This window comes from Moschus berezovskii, chromosome 14 (genome assembly GCF_049115385.1).
Source record: "Moschus berezovskii isolate FMDL1 chromosome 14, NW_MosBer_1.0, whole genome shotgun sequence".
Taxonomy (NCBI): Eukaryota; Metazoa; Chordata; class Mammalia; order Artiodactyla; family Moschidae; genus Moschus; species Moschus berezovskii.
The window spans coordinates 60,312,532-60,322,509 of NC_142473.1; the positions used below are offsets into that span (position 1 = coordinate 60,312,532).

Genomic DNA, 9,978 nt, shown 5'->3' on the forward strand with positions numbered 1-9,978 from the left:
TGCTGGACCACAGACCACACTTTCAGTATCAAGAGTTTTGTTGACCTACCGGAGGTTTGCTTGTGTGGGTTTTCTTGGGAAGCTTATCTTCAGTGAGTTTCTCCAGGGCATCTTACAAGTACCTGATGGCCTCTGGCGGCGTGCACATAGTGCTCCAAGTTCACAGAGTACTCTCATGCCGATTCCCTTCATTCTCACAGTAGTCCTGGGAGGTAAGTTAGCCCCATTTTCCCAACTGGGAAACCAGTTCCTGACATCTCACAGCTCACAAAAGGCAGAACCAGGGCTCATGGCTCCACATTTCATGCTCTTCTGGGTTCTTGCTGCCCACACCACATCTGCACCATGTGCTTTCCACAGCCCTGTGGACTCAGCACAGTCGGGATGCACTGGGGAAGATGGTTGTGTGTACACGCATGTGTGTGCTTGTATTAAAATCAAAGGCTTACCATCTGGAGCACACAGGCCCGTGCAATCTCACTTAGGACACCCCGACTGTGAGTGACATTTTCTCTCCCCTCAAATCTCCCCCTCAGACGATGACCTCACCTCGTATTGTATAGACTAAACCCTGAACTTGGAAGTGGCAGTGCCCCTCTGCAGCGTATACTGAGATGCTGTTGGCACCCCACGCATCGCTCCTTTAAAGCCTTTTCACTTCAGGGCCGGCTGGCCGGACTCCTCCTGCTGGCATCAGCCTCTCTGCCCACCCAGGGGCTTTCTCTGGCACAGGGACCTGCCTCTGCCCCATGCAGGTGCCGAAATGCTGGGAAATTTATGGCCCTCCAGTTAACCAGGGACTGATGGGAGTGGGAATGAAAAAATAACCCAGCTCTCTCACCTCTCAATTTGGGATAACTTAAGAGCACCTTCTGCATGTTAAACCCGTTACCCACAGTGGTAACTGGCTTGGTAATGTTGCCTTTATTTGCTGCCTTCCCCTCCCTGCCTTACTCCCTGACTCCTGTAATAATGTTTCCTGGGGCCCCCTCCTGAATGAATGACTTACACGTGGTGACTCCTTATCTTGTGCTCTGCTGGGGGAACCCAAATTAAGAGGCTTCTTCCAACCACTATTTCTAATGACCTACTTACATATGGGCCCACATGCCTGCCTTCCCTCTAGTCATAATGGAGAGAGCATTCCAGTTCCTTAGTAAGGTCACACCATCTCCCAGGGACCTGGATGATATCCTCCTGCTTCTTTTATTGAGTGCTGATTGGTTCATGTGTGTGACAACACTATCAAAGATCCACCTGGAAGGATTAGAGGAAGTAGTAGCTGTCACTCACACAGGGCCAGGAATAGAGTTGCTTCCCACCAGTCAGACTGGAAAGCTACTTATTTCACAAGGCTGCAGGCAGAGTGCCCAGAAGAGTTTTGCCTCAGTCGTGGGGAATCACACGTCCTGGACAAACTGCCGTTTTCGTCCTGCCTAACACATCTTAAAAGAAATACCCCAAGAAGATCAAACTGTTTCAAACCCATTTAAGTGCATCCTAGAACAAAATTCAAGAATCTTTATAGAAATAAACATCTAGCATTCAACAAGGTAATAGTCACCATTACTTGCATCGAATAAAGATGATCAGAAATGCAAATAAGCAGGAAAATACAACTTACAGTGAAAAAAATATGACACAGGCTTACCCCAGATGTAAAAACTAACAGAGGAGAACATTTTAAAATGTCATTATCACTACATATATGTATTGAAATATTAAATGGAGACATTGAAGATATAAAGACACAAATGAAACTTTTAGAGGTGAAAATTGTAATATCTGAGATATATGTTGAGTAGGATTAACAGCAGATTAGGCATTTCAGAAGAAAGATTATGGTGCTTAATGACAATAATAGAAATTATCCCCAATGAAAGAGAGTAAGAAGAAAACATCTTAAAATGAACAAGAGCATCAGTTGACTGAGAAAATTTTAAGCAGTCTATGTGTATTTTTGCCTTTTAGTTGAGAGTAGATAATTTACATTTAATGTGATTATTTATGTGAGTGTGTGCTAAGTTGCATCAGTCGTGTCTGACTCTGTGTGACCCTATGGACTGTAGCCCACCAGGCTCCTCTGTTCATGGGATTCTCCAGGCAAGAATACTGGAGTGGGTTGTCATTCCTTTCTCCAGGGGATCCTTCTGACCTCAGGATCGAACCTGCATCTCTTATGTCTCCTGCACTGGTGGGTGGGTTCTTTACCACTAGTACATCTGAGAAGCCCAGATTTTTTATATGGTTGGGGTTAAATACATTGTCTTGAGACTCAGTAAGTGGACTGAGGTACAAGCTGCTATGTATAAAATAACGCAAAATTATAGAGAAAAAGAATCAGACATGACTGAGCGACTAAACACACACATGCATTGTATAGAACATGGAATATAGACAATATCTTGTAATAATTTTAAGTGGCGTATAACCTATAAAAATATTCAATCATTATGTTGTACACCCAAAACTAATATAATATTGTAACTCAACAATACTTCAACTTTAAAAAGTAAATGGAGGGACTTCCCTGTTGGTCCAGTGGTTAAGAAGCTGCCTGCCAATGCTCAGGACATGGGTTCGATCCCTAGTCTGAGACGATACCACATGCAGCAGGATGAGTAAGTCTTGTACCACAACTACTGAACTCATGTTCTAGAGCCCGTGCTCTACAGCAAGAGAAGCCACCAAAATAAGAAGTCCATGCTCTACATCTAGAGAGTAGTTCCCACTCGCCACGCTAGAGAAAGTCTGCCCGTAGCAATGACGACTCGATACAGCCAATGAATAAATAAATACAATTTTTTAAAAGTTAGTTAAAAAGTAAATGGATTGAAAATATATATACATACTATCAATAGTACAAAAAGAGTTGGAATGGCTCTATGTGTCAGATAAAGTAGATTTCAGAGCAAAGAATATCATCAGAAATAAAGAATACCATTTCCTAATAAGAAGGTGGTGCCACATGCATGCTCAGTCATGTCTGGCTCTTCGCGACCCTATGGACTGCAGCCTACCAGGCTTCTCTGTCCATGGGATTCTCCAGGCAAGAATATTGGAGTGGGTTGCCATGCCCTCCTCCAGGGGATCTTCCTGACCCAGGGGTCAAACCTCTGTCTCTCATGTCTCCTGCATTGGCTGGCAGATCCTTTACCACTGAGCTACCAGGAAAGCCCCAAGAAAGAGATAAACTCATCAAAAGCACGTAATTCTAAAAGCATATGCATGTAATAAAGAATTTCAAAGTGTATTAGAGGAAAAAAGCTGCTAGAATTGCAAGGAAAAATAAACAGATTCACAATTACGTTCAGAGACTTCAACATCCCTTTCTTATTAATAGAAAACAGATAAAGAAAGAAAGCGTTTACACTGAAAAATGGGGGTGCCCAAAGCACAAACATTATGCTAAGTGAAAGAAACTAATCACAAAGCACCATATACTGTATTGTTGTTGGTGTTTAGTCAGTCATATCCGACTCTTTGCGACCCCATGGACTGTAGCCTGCTGGGCTCCTCTGTCCATGGGATTCTCCAGGCAGGAATACTGGACTGGGTTGCCATTTCCTTCTCCACCATATACTGTATAATTCCATGCATATGAAGTATACAGAGTAGGCAAATTCATACAGAATGTAGATCCATGGTTGCCTAGGGCTTTGGGTTTTGGGTAGGGAGTTTTTGTCTTTTTAAAAAGTATGATGTAAATGTTGTAAAATTGTTTGTGGAGAAGATTGTCCAACTCTGTGAATTAAAAAATTGAATTTTCACTTTAAAAGGGTTAATTTTGTGGCTTGTGAATTATATTTCAATTAAGCTGTTATTTAAAAAGTTGTTCTAAATTCTGTAACTAATTCTTGGGTTAAGTGTCAGACAAATGCTTGATGGCTTCTCACTGCTCTTAGGATGACTTCACAACCCTAACCCTGGTGCAACTGACCCTATCCAGCTCATCTCCTCCTTCTCTTCATTCTTGTGCTCCAGCCACAGTGGGCTTCTCTCTGTTCCTGGACATAGCAAACGCATTCCTGTCTCAGGACCTTTGCACTTGCTGTTACTTTGATCTTGAAGTCTTTTCTACAGAACCGCTTCCTTATCATCAACCATGTTTCATCTCAAGTATCATCTTCTCTGAAAGGCCTTCCCACATTGTCCTGCCAAAAGCCTACTTCTGATTCCATGTTACCTTATTTTATCTATTTCATGCAACTTTGTTCCTTAAACAACCTTCTTTGTTTCATGACATGTGTGTCTACCTGCACTAGAATGTGAATTCTTCGAGGAATAGGTTTCTTGTCTTGTTCTCCGCTATATCTACAGTTTTTAGAACAGTGCCTGGCTCATGGTTGTTAACTGAGTAAGAATTACCCAGATCAAAGAAAATCACCAGAAATACCCACTGCTGGTAGAAATAATGGCACTAGGGAGCGAGGCATGAAGGGCAGAAGGAGTGGATGAAGGTCATTCCTAAGTGACACCAAGGGGGCAGGCTGACTGCTCTCTGTAGGTTAGCAGGCTCAAGTGCTAGCGCTAGAAAGAAGCTAAGGCAGTAGGAATAGATGTTTCTAAACTTTTAACAATTTTTAAAATTAGAAATATATAATATATACAGGAGAGTATATAGCATTTTTATACAGTTTAAAGAATAATTATAAAGCTTCCCTGGTAGCTCAGATGGTAAAGAATCTGTCTGCAATGCAGGAGATCCAGGTTCAGTACTTGGTTTGGGAAGATCTGCTGGAGAAGGAAATGGCAACCCCCTCCAGTATTCTTGGCTGGAGAATTCCATGGACATGGGAGCCTGGTTCATGGGGTTGCAAAGAGTTGGACACGACTGAGCGACTAAATACAAACGTTCATGTAGTTGCCACCCAAGTTAAGAAATGAGAACTTGCCAGTCACTCTGCAAGTCTGTGTGATTCTTGTCACATTCCTCTTCTCAAGACAAAACCACTGTCCTGATTTTTTTTTAATTTTGTTTATTTATTTAGCTGTGTTGGGTCTTTGTTGCTGTGTGTAGGCTTTCTCTTGTTGCAGCAAATGGAGGCTACTCTCTAGCTGAGGTTCACGGGCCTCTGATTGCAGTGGCTTCTCTTGTTGCAGAGCATAGGCTTTAGGTATGTGGACTTCAGTAGCTGTAGCATGTGGCCTTTTTAGTTATGAGCCCAGTAGATATGATGCAGGGGCTTAGTTGACTTGTGATATATGGGATCCTCCTAGACCAGGGATCAAACCCATGTCCCCTGCATTGGCAGGTGGATTCTTAACCACTGGACCACCAGGGAAGTTCCACTTTCCTGATTTTTATTATAGTTATGCCCTTGCTTTTTAAAAAATTTTTAAAAATATTTTGACATCTACTTGTGCATGATTAAATAATGTACTTTTCAGTTTTTGAACTTTATATAAATGAAGTTATACTGACTATATCTTCTATGATTTGCTTCTTTTACTCAACACTATGTTTCTAAGCTATTTCTATGATGAAAGATATGGCTGTTCATTATTACTGTTGTATAGGACTCCATTGACTGAACATACCGCAGTTTATTTTCCAGTCAACCGAAGGGGGGTGGCTTCTAGTTTTTTGCTATGCTAGAAATATTTTTGTATATGTTCATGTTTTCCCAAGCTCAGTATGTGTATACTGTTTTCCCTAGAGAACCCTGATGTTACGCTCAGTTTATTTATTCATCTATTGAAGGCCGTCTTGGTTGTTTCCGATTGGAGCATTTATGAATAAAGCTACTATACATAAACATTCATGTAAAGGATTTTGTATTTACTTAAATTTTCAATTCACTTAAGTAATACCCAGGAGTGTGATTGCTGGGTTGTATGGTAAGCCTATATTTAGCTTAAAAGAAACTGCCAAAGTAGCTACACCATTTTGCATTCCCACCAGCCATGAAAGAGAGCTCTTATTCCTTCACATACTCATCAGCATTTGGTATTGTCAGGTTCTTGGACTTTATTCTCACTATTAAGTGTGTAATAGAATGTCATTATTGCTTTCATTTGTATTTCTTTAATGACAAATTATTTTGAGTGTAATCATATTTTTAAGGTTGAGTTTATTTCATATGTTTATTGGCCATTTGACTTTTCTCTTTATGAAGTGTTTGTTCAAGTTTTTTTGCTCATTTTTTTCAATTGATTTTTATCTTTTTCTCATTATTTCCTAGAACTTCTTTATATATTATGGGTGTAATTTTTCTTTTCTGGTGTAAGGCATTGCACATGTTTTTACTTACTTTATGGCTTGCTTTTCACTTCATGATGCCTTTTGATGAACAGAAAACCTCTGTATTTGAATTAGAGCACAGGCTCTAGAGCTCTTAGTGTTGCATTGTGCGGGCTCTAGAGTGCACAGGTTCAGTAGTTGTGTTATACTGGTTTCTCTAGTTTTGCATATGGGTTTAGTTGCCCCTCGATACTTTGAACCTTAGTTCCCCAACCAGGGATTACCAAGGAAGTCTCCGAAAGTAAAAAAGTTTAACTTCTTTTGCCTAAGTCCTGCTCCCCTCCCTGCTGCCCTGTGATCCAGTTCCTCTGTGCTTACTCTCCAACCCTATTCTCCATTCCCAAAGGAAAAGGTCCTATCTGGCATCACAAGACCCTCCTTACAGGGTAAGGACGGGCAGAACTGAAAGGGAAAATGTAGTCTTGTTAGTGGGTAGGAGTTGTTAGGACAAGCTCTTGAATGCTCATATGTTAATCTTTTTTGTCCTGTCACAGCTTTAAATCATAGTAGTAATCTGGATGGAAAAGGGATCACTACACAGAATCTCCCGTGCCCAAGGGAATCCTATGAGGGACCCTGCTGTTTTCCCCTTTATTTTCCCTGTTGCTGGGCAAGAGGCCAAGTTGATCCACATAGTAAAGTCCTGGGGTTGAGGGGAGGGAAAATGAGAAAGAACTGAATAGCTTGGGGTTGGAGAAATTTTTCAGGGCATTTGAGGTGAGAGGAGCCAAACTAAGAAGAGGATAGAAGTGACAGGAGGAGAAAGTGGATTCTCAGAGCATTGCATGGAGTGTATTTAGATTCATTTTTCTTTTCAACAGAATCAAGCAAAGAATGAATTGTTCTAAGACTCCACTAAGACAGCAGCCGCTGTGAGGAAGGTGGCTGTAGAATATGTCAGTGTTACTTTTGAAGGTAAACAAAAGACACATTTGCACAGAATACAGTTGGAATCCCAGAGCTGAAGGAAGAATTAGGAGTAAAGGAGCCAGCGTCTCTCGTGTCTGCGCCGCCAGAGCCAGTGGCCGAGAGTAGCTACTCCATGTTCAAGGTCAGGAGGGGTGGCCTTGAGGAGCTACCCCTCGTCCAAGGTAAGGTACAGCGGCTGCACTTTGCTGGAGCAGCTGTGAAGAGATACTCCACGACCAAGGTAAGAGAAACCCAAATAAGACGGTAGGTATTGTGAGGGGGCATTAGAGGACAGACACACTGAAATCATAATCACAAACAACTAGTTGATCTGATCATATGGACCACAGCCCTGTCTCACTCAATGAAACTAAGCCATGCCGTGTGGGGCCACCCAAGATGGACGGGTCATGGTGGAGAGGTCTGACAGAATGTGGTCCACTGGAGAAGGGAATGGCAAACCACTTCAGTATACTTGCCTTGAGAACCCCATGAACAGTATCAAAAGGCAAAATGATAGGATACTGAATGAGGAATTCCCCAGGTTAGTAGTTGCCCAGTATGCTACTGGAGATCAGTGGAGAAATAACTCCAGAAAGAATGAAGGGATGGAGCCAAAGAGAAACAAATACCCAGTTGTGGATGTGACTGGTGGTAGAAGCAAAGTCCGATGCTGTAAAGAGCAATATTGCATAGGAACCTGGAATGTTAGGTCCATGAATCAAGAAGGAAACAACTTGGAAATTTGGAAGAAGCTTGTCAGGGCATCATGCTTGCAGATGATGATTGCATAATGACATCAAGATGATTTAAAAGTCGGTGATGTTTTCATTAGCCATTCTCAGGAATGAGCGCAAGAAGTTTCAGAAGAAGCAAAGAAAACTTTCCTAGAAGAAACTGATGCCTTAGAATCCAAACTGAGATCAACTCAGTGGGTGTTAGACTCGAAAGTTGAGTTATAATCAAGATTTGACAGCAACATAAGCCTTGAAGTGAAGTCGCTCAATCGTGTCTGACTCTTTGCGACCCCGTGGACTGGAGCTTACAAGGCTCCTCTGTCCATGGAACTTTCCAGGCAAGAGTACTGGAGTGGGTTGCTGTTTCCTTCTCCAGGGGATCTTCCCGACCCAGGGATCGAACCCAGGTTTCCCACATTGCAGGCAGACGCTTTACCGTCTGAGTCACCAGGGAAGCCCACTCTTTGCGACCGTAAGGACTATAGCCCACTAGGCTCCTCTGCCCATGGGGATTCTCCAGGCAAGTATATTGGAGTGGGTTGCCATGCCCTCCTCCAGGGAATCTTCCCGACCCAGGGATTGAACTTGGGTCTCCTGTGTCCCCTGCATTGCAGGCGGATTCTTTACCACCGAGACACCAGGGCAGCCCAGTTTATTTGCTTATTTTATACATAATAGTTGTACCTCTTAATCCTACACCTTCTGCTTCCCTCTCCCCACTGGCAAACACTAGTTTGCTCTCTATATTAAACTTGAATAAAGTTTAAATTCAAACGACTTCTTTAAAAAGAGGAGGATGAATTATTCTGCTGGCTTTATCTGCTAGGTTTACTTCTTAAATGCAATGCTAATCTGACACTGAACCCTGAGTGTCTTTGGCTTCAGCAGGACTCCACTGCCTGCTTGCTATGGACGTACAGGCTGTGTTAAGGACTTTAAGGATGAAGAAACTGAGGGTCGGAGGTGATGGATGCCTTGCCCCTAGTCACAGAACTAAGAGATGTCAGAGCATGGACATAAATCCAGCTAGGTCCGACTTTCTAGCCTGATGTCTTTGTCTTGCTGCTCAGATGGCTCTCCTTTGATCGGCCGCTGACCCTAGCTCATCCCTGCCCCCTCACACTTCCGGTCCCCCCTCCCCCCGCCCCCTCGGTGTCCGCAGGGCCAGGCCTTGCCTCAGGGCCCAGCTGAACCTGTACCCTCTCCAGCTCCTGTCATATCAGCCTCTAGAGACGTCACCCCCTGCCTCCTCAGTGAGAAGGAGAGAAAGCTCTTTGCATCCTGACACTCTCCAGACAGCCAGGCCCTAGAGCTTGCAGCCAAGTGGAACCCCTCCGGGTGCCCCCAGCCTGGGCTCTGGGTGCGCTCCCCGTCACAGCCCAGGAATGTGGGCATCCGAGTATCAGCAGCAGACACGCTGGCTGTCAGCCGAGCCAGGGGCCCTGATAACTGACAGGAGCTGAAAGAACCATTAGAGAGGAAGGCTGGGTCCAAGGGGCACATTTCAGGGTTGCTGGGCTGGGCAGAACAGCACAAAGCAGCCAGGGCTGGCAGCCTCGGAGAAGCCACTGCCTAACAGGCCTCAGTTTCCCCATCTGTAGAATAGGGATGATATTTCCTTTTTTTTTTAATCCATTTTATTTATTTGTTTGTTTTTGGCCATGCTGGGTCTTCGTGGCTGCTGAGGCTTTTCTCTAGTTGTGGTGAGCAGGGGCTCCTCTCTAGCTGTGGTGAGCAGGCTTCTCATTGTCGTGGCTTCTCTTTTTGCTGAGCACAAGATCCAGGGCACTTGGGCTTCAAGTTGTGGCAGGAGGGCTCTAGAGCACAGGCTCAGTAGTTGCAATGCATGGGCTGTTGTTTTGCAGCCTGTGTGGTTCTCCCAGACTGGGGATCAATCTCCGGTCTCCTGAACTAGCAGGCGGATTCGTTATCACGGAGCCACCAGGGAAGCCCTAGAATACTTCCTGACCTGCCTGCCTCACCAGGCAGCTGTAAGGAAATGAATGTGATTGACTGTACCACCCGATTTTCTTGCCTACTCCAGCCTGTCTCAGAGAACCACAGGGGAAACCGAGGCCCGAAGAGCGC

General features: G+C 43.9%; 1 pseudogene; it reads left to right on the forward strand.

Annotated features, from left to right (window-relative positions):
- Nucleotides 1-175: 175 nt before the first annotated feature.
- Nucleotides 176-8,169, forward strand: LOC148775646 (prefoldin subunit 4-like; annotated as a pseudogene).
- Nucleotides 8,170-9,978: the final 1,809 nt, after the last annotated feature.